The sequence below is a fragment of the Mesoplodon bidens genome, assembly GCF_964165515.1.
Source record: "Mesoplodon bidens genome assembly, chromosome: 3".
NCBI lineage: Eukaryota > Metazoa > Chordata > Mammalia > Artiodactyla > Ziphiidae > Mesoplodon > Mesoplodon bidens.
In genome coordinates this window covers 146,666,167-146,686,455 of record NC_138178.1, presented here as the reverse complement: position 1 = coordinate 146,686,455, position 20,289 = coordinate 146,666,167, and positions in this window count along the sequence as shown.

Here is a 20,289-nt window from a genome sequence, read left to right as displayed (position 1 = left end):
CACAGATCTTTTTAAGGTGGGCTGTCTTAGAGTGTTATATTTCTCTTTTCCCACACACATATATCCCTACATCCTCACTCTCTTTAATATCAGGTAACTTGGGGCTTCCCTGGTGGCGCAGTGGTTGAGAGTCTGCCTGCCGATGCAGGAGACGTGGGTTCGTGCCCTGATCTGGGAAGATCCTACATGCCGCGGAGCGGCTGGGCCCGTGAGCCATGGCCGCTGAGCCTGTACATCCAGAGCCTGTGCTCCACAAGGGGAGAGGCCACAACAATGAGAGGCCCGTGTACTGCAAAAACAAACAAACAAACAAAAATATATATATATATATCAGGTAACTTGAGTCTGTTAGTTGTCACTGGGAAAGATACATACTTTAGCTCTTTACTCTGAGTTATTTTATCTCAATGAAGCAGTTGGTTGAATAGTACACCCTTAATTGGCCCTTTGCCCTGAAGTTAGTCCATCTAATGTTTTTCACAAAGTTATAATGGGCATACCTTTAATTTGACTGCTATCTCAAGGCTAAGTTTTAATTAGCCTTTGTTGCTCAAAGACTTTCTTACATTGAACCTTTACATTTTAGGGTGGTGAGGTAGTTTTCTTTTTTATCTCTGGAAGTCCATGAACTTATATTCTCTCTACTCCCTTTATTTTATTATTAATTTTTATTGGGGTATAGTTGCTTTACAGTGTTGTGTTAGTTTCTGCTGTTCAGCAAAGTGAATCAGCTATACGTATACATATATCCCCCCTTTTTAGGATTTCCTTGCCATTTAGGTCACCACAGAGCACTGAATAGAGTTCCCTGTGCTAAACAGTAGGTTCTATTAGTTATCTGTTTTATACATAGTAGGGTATATATGTCAATCCCAATCTCCCAATTCATCCCACCTCCCCTTCACCCCTTGGTATCCATACGTTTGTTCTCTACATCTGTGTCTTTATTTCTACTTTGCAGATAAGTTCACTTGTACCATTTTTCTAGATTCCACATATAAGCGATATTATACAATACTTGTTTTTCTCTTTCTGACCTACTTCACTCTGTATGACAGTCTGTAGGTCCTTCCGTGTCTCTGCAAATGGCACAGTTTCATTCCTTTTTGTGTCTGAGTAATATTCCATTGTATATATGTACCACATCTTTATCCATTCCTTTGCTGATGGACATTTTATTCCTGTTTGGGAACATACAAATGCTTTCCTGAACTCAGGAAATGGTCAAATGTGGCTAACTATTACCAACACTCACTGGTAAAGTTTTGTTTTCCAACTTCCTCCCCTAGAGCTACATTTAACTTTATGTTATATGATATGTCTCACAACTTACGGAGGATGGCATTTTACCAAATGTTTTGACGTTACATCTTTCTCACCTTCAATATGCATTTCCCTACTGCTTCCAATACCAGTGCTTGTTTCTGTGGGGATAAAATAATTTATACTATTATACAAACAACCTTGTGTAAGAAAATCTTCAGAAAGAAGCAAGATTTCATCCTCACTCTGGGTTATAGCCTGCTGAAGGTTCAACAGGAATAGTACTAGTCACTTATCACAGTGGCAAAGGAAAAAGAGAATGGATACTCAAACTAATTCTTAAATACTTCCTCTTGGAAGTGCCTTCATTCATATTTCATTGATCAAACTACTTTTGTGGCCAAGGCTAACTTCTAATAGGCAAGGAGGTCCAGGCCCCCAGAGTTTCCCAAAGGAGAGTAGAACGATAAATACTAAAGAGTAGCATTAATTTCTACAACAAAATACAAAGCTTTAAGCCTCTTCTAAAATAATATAAAGACATTAGAAAACTTTAAATCTAATTTACCCCAACCAATATAATATTTCCCAGTATATTAGTTTTTTTTTAATTTTTGGTTGCATCTCTATTAATTTATTAATTTAATGATTGCATCTCTATTAATCCCCTCCCCTCCTTTGTGGTTTAGGCAGCCAGCATAGACCTTGACCTTCCGTACCTGACGTGTAGCTTCGGCACCAGTCCCCTATAAACTTAACAGTTTCTACTCCTTCCCAAGCCCAATTACATTTCTTGGGATCTTCTATTCTCTAACTCACCATAAGGTACAGGAGGCCTAAGCAATGATGAGTCTAAAGAAGAGAGACCAGGTGAAGCAGCAAGTTGATTAGTCCAAGCTGACCTTGATTCAGTTTACCAATCCTACCACATGGGGGCAGTAGGAAACAAGAGAGAGGGGGCTACACACGGGCCCTTTTAATGAACAGTGGCTGCCAGTCTGTAACTGTGGCCCAAACAATATGCTAGAATTTGACAAAATATTAGCGATTCCTCAGGATTGGAATGGATTAGGGAAGAGCAGAAAGGGAGAATGAAATAAGGGAATGAAGATTTTTCTTTCTATTTCAATATATATTTTCCAGTTACTTTTCTAAGCATAAAGGATAACGTAATATTGTTTAGTAACTTGTTTTTTAGTTAAGCATATATTTCCATGTCCTTAAATATTTGATAGTACATAATTTTTAATCACTGGATAAATTTCCAGTCAAAGTCTACTATAATATATCTAATCGGACCACTATTTTTGGATACTTGAGGTATTTCGAGACTTTCTAAGTTATAAAATAATTAACTATAATTAACTTACATAGGGTTAAATCTTTACCAAAAGTCATAGTTATTTCCTCTGACCAAATTACTATAGATGGAAATGCTGGGTTCAAATGAATATAGATTTTTAAGGATAAATATTGCTAACTTTGCCAAGAAGTGTGTACTAATGTTTACTCCACAAACAACATATTACTTATTTCTCTGTCTTTACCATGCTAACACTTGGTGACTTTTTAAATCTTTGCCAAGCTGATTCTCTGTTTATTCATGTTTCTTAAATTGTAATGATGTTGCATATTTTATTTTATTAGAATTATATTATTATAATATTATAACATTTATTATTTTATTCACATATTTGTTGCTTTTTAAATTTCTTTCTTGAATTTTCCATGAGTATCCTTGATCCAAAAACACTTTTTCTGAGTAATTTTGGTTTTGGTTGGATAACCCTTGCCAACTCCCAGGTCAAGAAAGCATTAGCAAAGAGGAATTTGTATCATTGTGTTTTTGAAAAAGCACTTCCCTTCATTATGGTGCATTTTGTTTAAGTTCACTTTTCCTCTCTCACATTATTAACAGCCACCTCCACTCCAACAGTTTCCACATTACATGGCTGCTCCTATAAAGAGTTTGTGTAGACATCCTGATCAGCCCCATCCAGAGTCCTCAGAGTCCTCACAACAGGAAATTGTACCCAGCACTCTGCTACCAAAAGGTGACCACCTGATAAAGCATCCTTTTTTTTTTTTTAACCTTTCCTGGTCCCCTGTTTGTGATGCACAGCCTTTCATTCAGTTAGTTTCCTGTGCAACCCATTCTGATGAATTCAGCTCAGACTCACTTTCACTATCAGTGGATCAATCATATTAAAATGGCACTTTGGAGTTGGGTGAGGCAGTGAGGATGAAGACAAGAGAAAGAAGAGTCAGAAGAAAAAGAGAGGAAGGTGAGGTGGGAACCCTGATGCTTGAGGGGAAAGTTTTAACTGGACTACCCTGGAAGTAGACACCACTTACTTTTGGATCAAACCCAGTATTTTACTGCTGGAGTAGACTATTTTTTAACAATTCTTCCTCTATATGACAAGGTTATTTTTAGCAATAATCACGAAATGAAATAAATAATAATAATGGCCAGAAAAAATTTAGGCAGTGAACATTTTCCTTTATTGAACCTCATAATACAATCATGTCAGTAAAAGTAAATAAATGAAAATAAATTTGCATTTCAAAAAAGGAAAAGAGAGTGAAATTTTAATTTTATTGAGCTTTCCATATGCTGATTTAAAAAAAAAGCACAACATGAGAGTTGTGAGTTAAGTTTTATTTGGGGCAAAATGAGGACTATAGCCTGGGAGACAGCATTTCAGATAGCTCTGAGAAACTGCTCCAAAGAGGTAGGGGGGAAGGTTAGTATATATGTGATTTTGGTGAAGGGGGAGTACATGCAATCAAGCACATATTTTTTGCAGAAGGTTTCTGCTAGCCTCGTGAAGGTTACTGCTAGTCACGAAGAGCAGATGTCATCATGAAGGATTTCAGTGCTTTTTTAGATATGAGGAGATACAAGAATTGGGCTCATAAAATCATCTCCTGAAAATATCTATCTCAAGACCTTTTCTGCCAGTTTCTCCCAGAGAACAGAGTGCCTCATTTCTGACCTCCACCCCAAACTCCTTTCAGGGTGTTGAAAGTCAGTAGTTGCAGCAGCTCATGATTTAATCCTTGTAGAGGTAGATGGCAGTGCCAATGGCAAGTGCCAACTTGTAGTTGACACATATATAATTATACAATTGAAAAAATGTTTTTAAAAATAGTTAAAAAAATAGAGAAGTACAAAAGAGAAAAGGTAGTAGATTAACACTTTTTAAAAACATTACTGTGAATATGTGTATATATGTATACGTATTTGAAAAAATATAGTAAAACTTAAACCTTCATATTGGCCTATCATAGTAATGAATAACATTACAGTTTCTGTTTGAACCTTAACTTATGCAGATTTGTCAATGACTTGGTTAAAACGGATCTCCACATACTCATGTTTAATGGACAGGATAGCCAGATTAATTTTTTATTAATTTTAACTTCAAAAGTTTTGTTAACATGTAGCAAGATAGTAAGCTAGTTAAGAAAAGTTTTTATGAAAAAAGGTAAGCAGAGATTCATAAGAATCCAATTTCACAACAAAATCCAAACTTGCAAAACTGCACATGTCTTTATTTCTTCAGGATCAATTCTAGCAACTTGCAAATATCTCTACAATCTTAAATTTTGAATTTTATCTTAAATTTTAAACAAATAAAAAACTTCATCATATCACACATAATGACAGAATTGAAGTAACTCAAGTTTTGTTTCTTTGTTTTTATAACCACTGTGCTATCATTGTTTATTTGTATCTTTTGTTTAAACACTGGAATATGTGCTATCATAAGAATTGGAGACTCAAACTGCACCCAAAGCTAGCTTGAATAATTATGAACCTTTATAAATTTACTCTCAAAACAAATGCATATAGCTAAGTCTGCATGGGCCAGGGCTCTCCTTATTAACCTCCACGTAGAATGCAATGTTTATTAAATAAAAAGCAAAAAAAATGCTAATTTGAAGGTCACGTATATAAATAATTAAAACTCAACAGTAGCCATGGCAATTATTTAGAACCTAATCCAACAAAGAAATTATTCGGGGAGGAGTATTTATCACTGACTTTGTTTAGAATTACCAGTTCATAGTAATAATAAAAAGCAGGCAGACTTTCACTCAGTTTTTTAAAACTTCTCTATAGAAAATGTATCCCTTTACTTTCCTGCATCTGGGGCAAACCTGCAGCCCTGACCTTAGTACAAAAATTAGAGCACATTCTCATAAGCTCAGCATAAAATAATAACACAAAAAAGCTACAATTTAGTGATTGGTCACTTGCTATGTTTCAAAGGCTATGCTTTCCTAATATTACTTCATTAATCCCTACTCTAACCCTATAAGGTTAAGTATCTTGATTATATACATTTTATTAATGAGGTGACTGAGGCATAAAAAGGTTAAATAACATAGCCAAGATTACACAGCAGCTGGAAAATAATCTAGTAATTGAGGACTTGAACCCACATCTGTCTAATGCCGAAGTATGTAGTCTTAATGACTACATGTCTACTAGAAAAGCAACCTATACTTCTCTTATCTGTCACAGGAATTTCATGTTTGTAGTAATGAGTAGGCGCTTATGATAACTGGATGGAGAAAGGAGGAAGCAAGAACCAAAATGGAGTCAGAAAGGTATAACTGTGCCATAATGTGAAGAATACCAGACTTGGAGTCACAATACCTTTGTCTGATTTGCCTAATGATCTATGAGACCAATAGTATTTGTTAGTGTTTTTGTAGGATGTAGTCCACAGAAACAACTGAGTATTTCTTTAAAATACACATTCCTAGAGCTTACTCCAGACCTGGTGAATTAGAATCTTTGGGGTTAGAAACACCACATTTAAGTTAAAAAGACCACAAGTACCTGGGAAAAAGATGTGACAGACAAGATGTAGCAAAGAAGGTTTATGTAATAAACTCTTACAAATCAATGAAATAGTCACTATGTCCCAATAAAAATAGGCAGTTAGATAAAGATGAGATACAAATAAGCAAGAAATACATGAAAAAATGCTCAGACTCTATGGTTATCCCAGATATGCCTGAAGTTGGTCAGCATGTAGAGAAACAGGAACTCTCAAACTGGTAGTTGTAGTATAAATTGATAAATTCCAAACTCAAAAGAAAATAATATGAGAGATCCCCATTTTGGACAATTTGGCCAAGGAGATACCTGGAATAACCCTTTTACACTGAAAATATATATACTTAATAGATATATTAACATTATTTTATATATATTTATAATAATATATATATAATATATAATTAAATTGTTACAGTAGATGTGGGGAGACCACTGGGAAGCCATAAAAAAGAGAAGAAAAATTTCTGGTTTCTGGTCCAGCATGTAAGGAGCTTGGAAGTTATCACTTTGTCCAAACAACAAGGAAAAAGCTGAACAAACACAAAAATCAAAACCTTTTCTTAGATCCATCAGAGAAGTGAGATCGCGGACAAACTACTGCCCCCAAATTTAAGAGATACAGGGAATCAAACTTGCAGAAGTAAAAACCGTGAAGCGGCAACCTCCGTGGGAACAGGTGCTGGGATAGGAAAGCCTGACCTGTAATTGACCAATTGCTGGACTTCATTTTGGACAAGTCGGATAGTTAAAATCTCCCAGGGGCGGAAGTGGTTTGCAAGTGATAGGGAGCCCACACATTTTTTTGTGAGTTTACCTCCAGGAGTTCTACCAGGTGAATATCAGAGAAAAACCCCCTAGTGCACCCAAGAGCTGGGGAAAAAAATCATTTTGAAATACACCAGAATATCCTATTCTTCTTAGCAAAGCCTTCCCTCAAGAGAAGTTGCTTTACCAGAGCCTTACTTATTGGGGTTTTATCAGAGCTTAACCTACTAGGAGAAGAAAAGTACCCAAATCTAGCCCATTCTAGCCATCTGGTCCCACCTAAGCGGGGTGGGAAACTGAGAAGTATTTGTGAAGTTCACAACTCAAGGGCCCCAGCTCACTAATCATAGAACTATAGAACACTTCCCCTCCCACCACACCTTACCATCACATTACTAAAGGCCTTCTTACCAGAATTCCTTTTACCCAGTGCATCATGTCTGGCTTTCAACAACAACAACAAAGTACAAGGCATTCTACAAGGCAAAAACAAAACAAAAAAACAAAAACCACAGTTTGAAGAGACAGAGCAAGCATCAGAACTAGACTCAGATGTGGCAGAGATGTTGGAATTATCAGATTAGGAATTTAAAACAACTATAATTAATATGCTAAGGGCTCTAATGGAAAAAAGTAGTCAACATGCAAGAACGGACAAATAATGAAGTAAGAGATATAGAAATTTTAAGAAAGAATCAAAAAGAAATGCCAGAGATCAAAAACACTGTTACAGAAATGAAGAATGCCTTGATGGGCTCATTAGTAAACTGAATATGGTGGAGGAAATAATCTCTGAGCTTGAGGATATGTCCATAGAAACTTCCAAAACCAAAAATCAACAGAAATAAAGACTGAAAAGAATGGAACAAAATATTCAAGAACTGTGGGACAACAACAAAAGGTATAACATACAAGTAATAGGGGTACCAGAAGGAAAAGAGAGAAAGGGAGATAAGAAATATTTGAAGTAATAATGACGGAGAATTTCCCAAAATTAATGTCAGTCACTAAACTAAAGATTTAGGAAGCTCTGAGAACACGAAGCGGAAGACTACAGTTAGGCAGATCATATGCAAACTGCAGGAAATAAAAGATAAAAAATATTTTAAAAAGCTAGAGGAAAAAACCACTTTACGTATAGAGGAGCAAAGATAAAAGAATTATATCAGACTTCTCAAGAACAATGCAAGCAAAAAGAGAGCGGAATGAAATATTTAAAGTGTTGAATGAAGGACTTCCCTGGGTAAGAGTCTGCCTTCCAATGCAAGGGACGCAGGTTCAATCCCTGGTCAGGGAACTAAGATCCCACGTGCCGCAACTACTGAGCACACGGGCCACAACTAGAGAGCCCATGCACCACAACTACTGAATCTGCGCACCACAACTAGAGAGAAGCCCACGTGCTGCAATGAGGAGCCCACGCATCATAGCCGAGGATCCTGCATGCTGCAACGAAGATCCCGACGAAGATCCCACATGCCACAACTAAGATCTGATGCAGCCAAAGATTAAACATAAATAAATAAATAAATGTTTAAACAAAAAATAGTGTTGAGTGAAAAAACACCCCACCACCTAAAACTCTATATCCTCCAAAATTATCCTTTAAAAATTAACTTTGTCCAACAAACAAAAATTGAAAGAATTTGTTGCCAGTGGACCTGCCTTGCAAGAAACGTTAAAAGTTCTTCAGAGAGAAGGAAAATCATATAGGCCGGAATCTCTGCTCTACATAAAGAAAACAAGAGCATTAGAGAAGGAATAAGTGAAGGTAAAATAACAACTTTTATTTTTCCTATTCTTGAAAAAACAGATAACAGTTCATTCAAAATAATAGCAACAATATATTCAATCATTACAATGTTATGTATAAGTGGAATGGATGACAATGATGACACAATAGACAGGAGGGAGGAATTAGGAATCCTTTGTTATTATAAGGTACTTGCACAACCCATGAAGCAGTATAGAGTTATTTGAAAGTGGACTTGGTTTGACTGCAAATGTATATTGAAAACTCTAGGGCACCCACTAAAAAAAGTTAAAAATCAAAGAAGCATAATTGATGTTTTTAAAAAGGAGAGAAAATGGAATCATAAATGCTCAATTAAAACTGCAAAAGGCAGAAAAATAGTGAACACAAAAATAGAAAAAAAAATAAGAGCAATGAATAGAAAACAGTAACAAATACTGTAGCTATTAATACATCTATATCAATAATAACTAAATGTCAGTGGTCTAAACATACCAATTAAAAGACAGAGATGAATCAAAGGCTATGATGACAGTCAATCAAACATGACCCAACTATATGCTGTCTATAAGAAATCAACTTTAATTATAAAGACACATATAGATTAAAAGTAAAGGAATGGAGAAAGATATCCATGCTAATACTTATCAAAAGAAAGCTGGAGTAGCTGTATTAATTTCAGACCAAGCAGACTTCAGAGCAAGGAAAATTATCAGGGATAAAGAGAATAATTGCATAATGATAAAAGGCTCAATTCTCCAAGAAGACAAAACAATCCTTAATATGTATGCCCTAACAAAAGACTGTCAAAACACGTAAGACAAAAACTGATAAAACTGCAAGAAGAAATAGATGAATCCACTATCACAGTTCACAGTTGGAGACTTCAACACCCTTCTATCAGAAAGGGACAGATCTAGCAGTCAGATAATAAGTAAGGACATAGTTGAACCCAACAGCATCATCAGTCAACTGTATATAATTGATATCTATAGATAAGTTCATCCAACAACAGCAGAATACACATATATTCATACATTAATAATCAACTAATGTAATCCATCACATCAACAGGCTAAAGAAGAAAAATCACATGATCATGTCAATAGATGCAGAAAAAGCATTTGACAAAATCTAACAACCATTCATAATAAAACTCTCGATGAACTAGAAATGGAGGGACACTTCCTCAACCTGATAAAGGACATCTGCAAAAAAACCTACAGCTAATATCATGTTTAATGATGAGGAACTAGAAGCTTTCCCCCCAAGATCAAGAAAAAGGAAAGGATATCCCCTCTCATCACTCCTTCTAAACACCATACTCGAAGTCCTAGAAAGGGAAGTAAAAGATACTCAGATTGGGAAGAAAGAAAGAAAACTGTCTTTGTTCTGATGACATGATTGTCTGTGTGGAAAATCTGAAAAAAAATTGGCAAAAACCCCCCCAAACCCTTCTGAAACTAATAAGTGATTATAGTAAGGCTACAACATACACTTTAATATACAAAAGTCAACCCTATATCCTAGATACCAGGAATGAACAAGTGGAATTTGAAATTTAAAATAATACCATTTACATTAGCACCGCTCCTCCTCCAATGAAATGCTTAGGTGTAAATCTAAAAAATATGGACAAGATATATATGAAAACTACAAAACTCTGATGAAAGAAATCAAACAAGAACTAAATGAATGAAGATATATATATTCCATGTTCATGGTTAGGAAGACCCAATATTGTCAAGATGTCAGTTCTTCCCAACCGACAATCTGTAGTTTCAGTGCAACCTCAGTCAAAATCCTAGCATGTTATTTTGTGGATATCAACAAACTGATTTTAAAGTTCATATGGAGAAGCAAAAGACTCAAAATTGAAGAGAAGAACAAAATTAGAGGACTGACACTACTCAACTTTAAGAATTACTCTAAAGCTACACTATTCAAAACAGTGTGGTATTGTGAAAGAATAAACAAATAGATCAATGTAATAGAACAGAGAGCCCAGAAACAGAAACATAGAGTCAACTGATCTCTAACAAAGGATAAAAACTAATCTTTTTAACAATGCTGTTGGAACAACTGAACCTCCACATGCAAAACAAAAACAAATGAATTTAGATGCAGACCTCACACCCTTCACAAAAATTATCTCAAAATAGATCATAGACCTAAATGTAAAACCCCAAATTATAAATCTTCTAGAAGATAACAGGTGAAAATCTAGATGACCTTGGATATACAATACAAAAGGTATGATCCAAGAAAAAAAATAATTGATAAGCTGGACTTATTTAAAATTAAAAATCTTTGCTATGTGAAAGACACTGTCAAGATAATGAGAAGACAAGGCATAGACAGGGAGAAAATATTTGCAAAGGACGTTTCTGATAAATGACTATTATCCAAAATATACAGAGAACTCTCAACAATAAGAAAATAAACAACCCAATTAAAAATTTGGCAAAAGACCTGAACAGACACCATACCAAGGATGATATACAGATGGTAAATAAGCATATGAAAAGATGTTCAACATTACAGGCCATTAGGGAATTGCAAGTTAAAACAACAATAAAATACCACTACACACCTACTAGAATGGCCAAAATGCAAAACACTGACAACACCAAATGGTAGCAAGGATGTGGAGCAACGGGAGCTCTCATTCACTGTGGGAGTTCAAGATGGTACAGACATGGTGGAAGACAGTTTGGCAGTTTCTTACAAAACTAAACATTGTCTTACTGTACAACTCAGCAATCACACTCCTTGTATTTACCCAAAGGAGATGAAAACTTCTGTTCATTAAAAAAACTTCCAATGAATGTTTATAGCAGCTTTATTCATAATTGCCAAAATATGGAAGCAAACAAGATGTTCTTCAGTAGGTGAATGGATAAATAAACTGTGGTATATCCAGACAATGGAATTATGTTCAGTATAGAACATATAGAGCTATCAAGCCATGAAAAAACATGGAGGAAATTTAAATGCCTATTACTAAGTGAAAAAAGCCAACTCACAAAGGCTACATATCATATTAATCCAACTTTATGACATCTGGAAAAGGCAAATCTGTAAAGACAGTAAAATGATTAGTGATTACTGGGGGCTAGGAGAGAGGGAAGGATGAATAGGTGGAAGGCAGAGGATTTTTAGGTAGTGAAACTATTCTATATGGCACTCTAAGGTGGAAACATGTCATTTCACATTTGTCAAAGCCCACAGAGTGTACAATACCAAGAGTGAACCCTAATATAAACTATGGTCTTTGAGTAGTAATGATGTGTCAATGTAGGTTCATTGATGTAACAATTATACTACCCTGGAGCCAGATATTCATAGTGGGGAAGCTGTGTGTGTGTTGGGAGTGGGGGTGGAGCAGAGGGTATATGGAAACTCTCTGTACTTTATGTTCAATTTTACCATGAATCTAAAACTGCTCTAAAAAGTAAAAATAAAAATTTTAAATGAAGTCTATTAAAAAAATTTTGTTTAAAGTCTTTCTGATAGGATCCACAGTTAAATGATAGGATCCACAGAGGCCAAAGAGAATACTATAGGAGAAACTCCAAGAAGTAAGAGAGCACCCAAGTCTGATTTCTCCCTAATGGTTTCTCCTGATCCCTGGAGACTGAGTTTTGGGGACCTGATTGCCTATATTATGCAGGGGAACAGGAGGTAACGTCCTTAGAAGTCTGGACCTTAGATGTCTGACAGAAGACCTCTTTATAGAGCTGGAACCCCAAAAGGAAAATGAGAAACAAACCTGCTACAAAAAGGAAGACAGTGGGGAAAATTATTACTTGCCTCAAACTTGGCACAAAGGAGAGGTGGGTAATCTCCCACGAGAAATTATAACAACAGGCATCCCCAAAGCAGGTTTGAGGTCAAATTCACACAATCTATGTGACCCAAAAACTTTCTATGGAGAATTTAAAGTCATCTAGGTTGGTAGTGCCCTTAGGCAACTAGTAGAAGCAAAAGCAAAATCTTCTTTGCAGGAATGCAAATTCAACCAAATCCCAAAGCAATCCCAAATGTTCCAAAGAAAATAAACAGCTCCAGGAAAACAAATTACAGAGCAGAAATAAGGCACCATAAGTGAGAGCCAAAGAAACACAGCAATATCAGGAATAAAAAGACTTAAAATATTCAAATTATCAGGCACAGATTATAAAATAACATATTTAATATATTTAAATAAATTTTTAGAAGTTTAAAACATGTTCAAAGAATAAAAGAATTTGAAGAGAAGCCACTAAGATTTAGAAAATAATCAGCTAGAACTTCTAGAAATGAAAAATATAAATGATAAAACTCAATGGAGCAAGTTAGAACAGTTGGGAGAAAATTAGTGCATTGAACAATACATTCCAAAAAATTACCCAGAATACAAATTATCCAGAAAATAGAAAAATGAAAGAAATATTAAGAGACAAGGAGGATAGAACGACAAGTCCTAACAAACATCTATTCAGTCTAAAACAAATAACAGAGAAAATGGGGAAGAGGAAATCTTCAAAGAGCTAATGGCAGAGAATTTTCCAGATTTTATGAGAAACACAAAGCCCAATACATTACAAACAGAATAAATAAAAGAAAATTTATACCTTGACAAGTCATGGTGAAATTGTAGACAACAAAGAGATAAGCTTTATAACAAACAGAGAGAAGCAACTCAAATATTTGAGCTCAAGGACATATATCAACTGTTGCACTCAAATTTGGAGAATTCAAATTCCTTTCAAGTTCACATGAACTTTGATGAAAATTAGCCATACTGCACATTCTCCAACCACAATACAATTTAGTTAGAAGTTTTTAAACATAGCAAAAAAAAAAAAAATCTGTATTTTTAGGTATTTGAAAATATACACACATACTTCTAAACAACTCATTAGTCAAAGAAGAAGGCATAATGGTAAAAAAATATATATTTAGAAATAAGCTATAATAATAGTATTACGTGCAATAAAGAGCCCATTTTTTATATTTGACTGCTGACAACTTTCAGGCCCCACCACTCTTTCTTCCCCTTCTTCCCTGCTCCTGGGCAAGCTGATAAGAAAGCTTGGCTGCTCCCTTCCTCCTCTGGTGCTGGTGAGAAGTTCAAACCATACAAGCCCCAGCCTACAAGAGGGAACCCTAACCTCAGTCCTACCCCCTAACCACTGTAAAATCCCAAGCTGGTTGCCCCTTCCTGCTCTCTCCAGCCATCTTTGGAGTTGATTTGAAGCTTGTCTTACTCCCCAGAAAGCCTCATTATGTGAATAATAAACCTTTTCATACTTTGTTGGTGCACATGTGATGTCATGTCTTAATATCCAAACCAAAATTTGGATGAGGGTTGCATCCCTCCTCTGTGGGGGCCACAATGTTACATATCAAAACTTTCTATTTTAGTATTGCTAGCTTACAGGGATATTTATAGTCTTAAATAAATGCATATATTGGAAAAAAAGAAAAGCTGAAAATTAATAAGCTAAGTATAATTTAAGATGTTATGAAAAAATTGCAGAACAAGCCCAAAGAAAGGCAGAATGGAAGAAGTTAATAAATGAATATAAAACTGAGACTCATCAAAGGTGAAAGTTAGTTATTCAAAAAGACTTATAAAATAGGTTGACTCTAGCAAAGATTACCAAGGGAAAAAGAGAATAAACAAATTAAGAAGTATGAGTTATAACTACAGGGATCAAAAAGACAATAAAATGAAAATTTTTTGACAACAAAGTTGTAAACTTAGATGAAACTAATAAATTCCTAGAAAATTTAATTTACCAAAACTGACTGAAGAATAAAGAGAAAACCTGAATAGTCCCACAAATGATAATAAAACTGAATGAGTAAATAACTTCCAATTCAGATAAGATGATTAGACTTGTTTCTCCCTGTGCCTCCACACTAATACAAGTATATACCGTGGAAATAACAAAAGAGACAAGGAAAGGAGAACTCTGAAAGGTTGTAGAAAGAAGGCAAACTGGTTTGGGATCCCAATACACAGCAGCAGGGTACTTTACATAACATCTCACCCAACAAAAGAAGGCAACTCAGACCCAGTGTTTTCTAACCCCCAAGCTAGCAACAGAAGGTCAGGCTTCCCTCCCCAGTCCCCCCAGTCAAACAGGAAGAATCCACCAGAGGAGCCTGGCACTACTGGCAAGGAGAACTGCTAATGATTAGTGGGTAGGAATAGCACTTTTCTAGGCCTAAGATCCACTTCCCCCACCAAGAGATACTGAGACTGCTGGGCAGCACTGGACCACTGGCCCCCACCACAATAAGCATCTCAGGCAGGAAAGTCTCTGTCCTCATGGGCCTGAGACTCCCTTCTACTGAGAGACCATAGGGTGATCACATGATGTGAAAAAGACACCATACACCACCACAACTCCAGCAAGGCATAGCAGGCCACTTTGTCTCCATGGACCTGAGATTTCCCTTCCCCCTCCAGAGACACTAGGGTGGCCAGGGTAGAGGGTAGGGAGAGATGTGATCAGCAAGAGGAACCCCATGACAACAAACTGCCCAGCTAGGGAAGTTTCAATGTCCTTGCAGACCTAAGATTCCCCTCTTTACTGTGGGACACTGGATGGGCCAGTCTGCAGAAATCCTTCTGGTCCCTCAGGCAGCAACAGCAGGAACAAGTGGGAATCTCAGTGCCACCAGATAAATCAAGCAGACCCAAATAATGTCAGAAAGAGAAAATTAGACTTGTTGGAAATACAGTCCACAAAAGTTGGCCAGGACTTGCATGCTTTATAAACCTAAACAAGGTAAATGCCTGCTAAAATAAAGTAGATAAATAAATAGAGCACAGAGTCTCCTAACATAATAGACAAAATATCCAAGATGTAATAAAAAGTCATCCATAGTACCAAGAACCAAGAGAATCACAACTTGAGTGAGAAAAGTAGATCATCTAACGCCAGCATGGAAATGAATCAGATGTTGGAATTATCTGACAAGGATTTTTAAAGGAGCCATCAAAAATGCTTTAACAATTATTACAAATTCTCTTCAAACAAAAGAAAAAACCCCAAAAAATCTCAGCAAAGAAATAGAAGTTATAAAAAAGAACCAAATTGAAATTATAGAACTGAAAAATACAGTAAAAGAATTTTTGTAAATTGCTGGATGGATTCAACAGCAGAAAGGAGATGACAGAGGTTGGAATCAGTGAATTTTAACACAAATCAGTAGTATTTACCCAGCATAAACAACAGAGGTGACACAGACAAGGAAAAAAAAAAAGCCTCAGGGACTCAGACCTGTGGGACAATGCAAACATTCATATCATCAGAGTCTCAGAAGAATGGGAAAGTGGAACTGACAGAGTAGTCAAAGAAATAATAGCTGAAAATGTCCCAAACTTGGTGAAAGACATGAACCTACTTACTCAGGAAGCTGAGAAAACTCAAACAGGACAAACCTAAAGAAGTCTACTCCAACACACAACACAATTAAACTTCTGAAAACTAAATAAAAAGAAAGAAATCTTGAAAACAACCAGAGGGAAATGATGTATTACCTATAAAGGACACAAATTCTAATGACAGCAGATTTTTCATAGAAAACATACAAGCCAGAAGGAAGTGGCACATTTTTCAAGTGGTGAAAGAAAAGAACTGTCAACCATCAATTCTATGCCCTGTGAAACTATCCTTCAGGAATGAAGAGGAAATAAAGACATTCCCCAAAGAAGGAAAACCAAGAATTTGTCTCTAGCAGATCTGCCCTTAAAGATTAGCTAAAAGAAATTCTCAAAGAGAAAAGAAATGATAAAAGAAGGAATCTTGGAGCACCAGGAGGGAAGAAAGAACAGAAATATGGATACATACAGTAGACTATCCTCTTCATGAGTTTTAGAAATAGTATTTGATGATTGAAAGAAGAACTAACACCATGTGATACTCAAGAAAATGATATTTTAAAGTGGGGAAGGCAAAAGGACTTAAATAGCAGTAAGGTTTTAAAATTTCACTAGAAGTGCTAAAATGTTGATACCAGTAAAATATAATGTCACATATTTATACTTGTAATACTTAGAGCAACCACTATGAAAATTATACAAAGATATCTACTCAAAAACACTATACATAAGTAAGATAGAATCCTTAAAAATGTTCAAATAACACACAGAAAGGCAAAAAAAGGAAACACATGAATGAGAACTAGAGGAAAAACAGACAAATAATAAAATGGCAGATTTAAGCAATAACAATAATCACCTTAAAAGTAAATGACCTAAATATACCAATTAAAAGACAGAGATAAGCAGAGTGAATAAACATGACTCAAAAATATGCTGTGTACAGGAAACTTACTTCAAATCCAATGAAACAGTTTGAAAATAAAAAGATTGGCAAAGATTAACCATGCAAACATTGATCAGACACCAGGAGTGCTACATTAATGTCTGATATAGTAGATTTCAAAGCAAAGAATATTACTAGAGACAAAGAGGAATATTACACAGTAATAAAGGATCAATTCACTAGTAAGATGTATTAGTTTCCTGGGATGGCTGTAACAAAGTACTACAAGCTGGTGGCTTAAAACAATGTAAATTATCCCACAATTCTGGAGGGTGGAAGACTGAAATTAAGGTGTCATCAGGACTATGCTCCCTCTGAAAACTGTAGGGGAGAATCCTTGCTTTCTTCTTCTAGCTTCTGGTGTTTGCCAACAATCTTTGGTGTTCCTTGGCTTGTAGATGCACCACTCCAATCTCTACCTCTGTCATCACATGGCTATCTTTTCCCTGAGTCTGTCTATGTCCAAATTTATCTCTTCTTGTAAGGCCCACCCTAATCCAGCATGACCTCAGTATCTTCTGATTGCATCTATTTCCAAATGAGGTCACATACACAGGTACCAGGGTTAGAATTTCAACATCCTTCCCCCTCCAGGGGCACAATCTAGAGAAATCTTAGCTGAAGATATAATTATCCTAAATGTGTATGTACTCAACAACAGAGCCTCAAATTACATGAAACAAACCTGATCTAGCTGAAAGGGGAAATAACAAACCAGATTACAGTTGGGGACGTCAACACTCCCCTCTTGGCAACTAATAGAATTACTAGACAGAAAATCAACAAGATCCTATTGATTGGTTGTGTTGAATTCAACCAAGCAATCAAGAAATAAATAAGATATTGGGCAGAATTCCCTATGCTGTAGAGTAAATCCTCGTTGCTTACCTCTTTTATGTATAGTAGTTTGTATCTGTTAATCCTATACTCCTAATTTGTCCCTCCCCTCTCCCTCAACCCTTTGGGAACCATAAATTTGTTTTCTATGTTTGTGGGTATGTTTCTGTTTTGTATATAGATTCATTTGTATTATTTTTTAGAGTCCACATATAAGAAAATAACACAATATTGTAAATCAACTCTACTTCAATAAAAAAAAGAAGTAAATACTCCCAATCTTTACCCAGTTTTTCCAGAAACTAACAGAAGAGAGAACACTCTCCAATTTAGCTTAAGAGATTGGTATAATCATAATACTTAAACCTAAAAAGGAGAATACAGGAAAGAAAATTATAGGTAATATTCAATAATGAGCATGGATTTTAAAATCCTAAACAAAATATTAAACTAAATTTAGCAACATATAAAAAAGATAGTATGTTATGACCCAGTTGAATTTATTCCAGTAAAGCAGCATTGGTTCAACATTTGAAAATAATTGATATAATTCACTACATTAACAGATTAAAGAAGAAAGACCATGTAACCAGGTCAAGTTCTATAGTTACTTGGTTTAAATTCAACACCCATTCATGACTTAAAAAAAAAAAACACTGTTGGCAAAGTAAAAATAGAAAGAAATTTCCTTCTATAACAAAAATAAACTTACAACAAACATCATACTTACCTCCAAAACAAGGAAGACTTCTCCTTAAGATTTATTACAAGTCACAGGTTATCTATGACCACTTCCATTAATCATTGTTCTCAAGTCCCAGGCCAGCACAGTAAGGCAAAGAAAGAAATAAATGTATAAGTATTGGAAAGAAGTAAATAAAACTGTTATAATTCATAAATGACATAATTTTTGTAAAAAATCCAAAATAAATTACTAGATTAAATGCATTTAGCAAGTCTTAGATAAAATGTAATTACACAAAATAATTACATTTTTATTTATCAAGAAGAAACAGTAGGGCTTCCCTGGTGGCACAGTGGTTGAGAGTCTGCCTGCCAATGCAGGGGACACGGGTTCGTGCCCCAGTCTGGGAAGATCCCACATGCCGCGGAGCAGCTGGACCCGTGAGCCATGGCCGCTGAGCCCGCGTGTCCAGAGCCTGTGCTCCACAGCGGGAGAGGCCACAACAGTGAGAGGCCCGCGTACCGCAAAAAAAACAAACAAACAAACAAAAAAAAACTTAATAGAAAAGAAGAAACAGTAGAAATTATAAAATAAAAATAATATTTACAGAAACTTCAAAAATATAAATACCTAAGAAAAGTTAACAAAATACACAGAACACCTTTACTGAGGAAATTATAAATCTTTAATGAATTAAAGTTACCCAAATAAAAGAAGAGATACACCATGTTCATGGATTGGAAGACAATATCAAAATAGATGTCAGTCCTCTCCCAAATTGATGTATTTATTCAATGTAATTCCAATCAAAATTCTAATAAATGTTTTGCTGATCTTAAAAGCTAACTCTAAGATGTTTATGGAAGAGCAAAGGGCCAAGAATAGCCAAGACACTTAAAGAAAAACTTCACGATGGGGAGGCATACCTACCAGATATGAAGAGTATTTTTCTTTTTTTATAAATTTATTTATTTATTTATTTTTGGCTGCATTGGATCTTCGTTGTGGTTTGCGGCTTTCTCTAGTTGTGGTGAGCGGAGGCTACTGTTTCTTGTGACGCACAGGTTTCTCTTTGTGGTGGCTTCTCTTGTTGTGGAGCATGGGCTCTTGGCTCGTGGGCTTTAGTAGTTGTGGCACACAGGCTCAGCAGTTGTGGCGCATGGGCTTAGTTGCTCCATGACATGTGGGATCTTCCCAGACCAGGATTCGAACCTGTGTCCCCTGCATTGGCAGGCGGATTCTTAACCACTGTGCCACCAGGGAAGTCCATGAAGAGTCTTTATACAGCTCCAATAATTAAGGATGCTGTGCTGCTGTTGGTAGAGATGTAGACAAACAGTCTAATAAAATAGAATGAAAGTCCCTTTTCTCCTGGAAAGAGACTCACACCAATATTGAAACTTGATATACAATAGAGTTGGCATAGCAGATCAGTAGAAAATTGATACATTTCTCAATATATAAGGCTGGGATAATTGGTTATATGGGGTAAATGAAATTATACCTATATGTAACATACATAAAAATTAATATCAGGTGGGCTAAGAATCTAATAAATGTCAAAGAAAACTCTATAAAAGTTCTAGAAGACAGTATAGACGTGTGCCTTTACAAGACACTCCTCTCACTCCTGAGTCTTCATACAGGCTGGTCCTTCTGTCCAGAATAGTCCACTATGCCCTCAGTCTGCTTAACTGTGACTCACCCTTCAGATTCCAGGTTATATGTTACATCCTTAGAAAAGCCTTCCTTGATTATCCAAGGTTAATCAGATTACCCTGTTATAAATACTCAAAAGTAA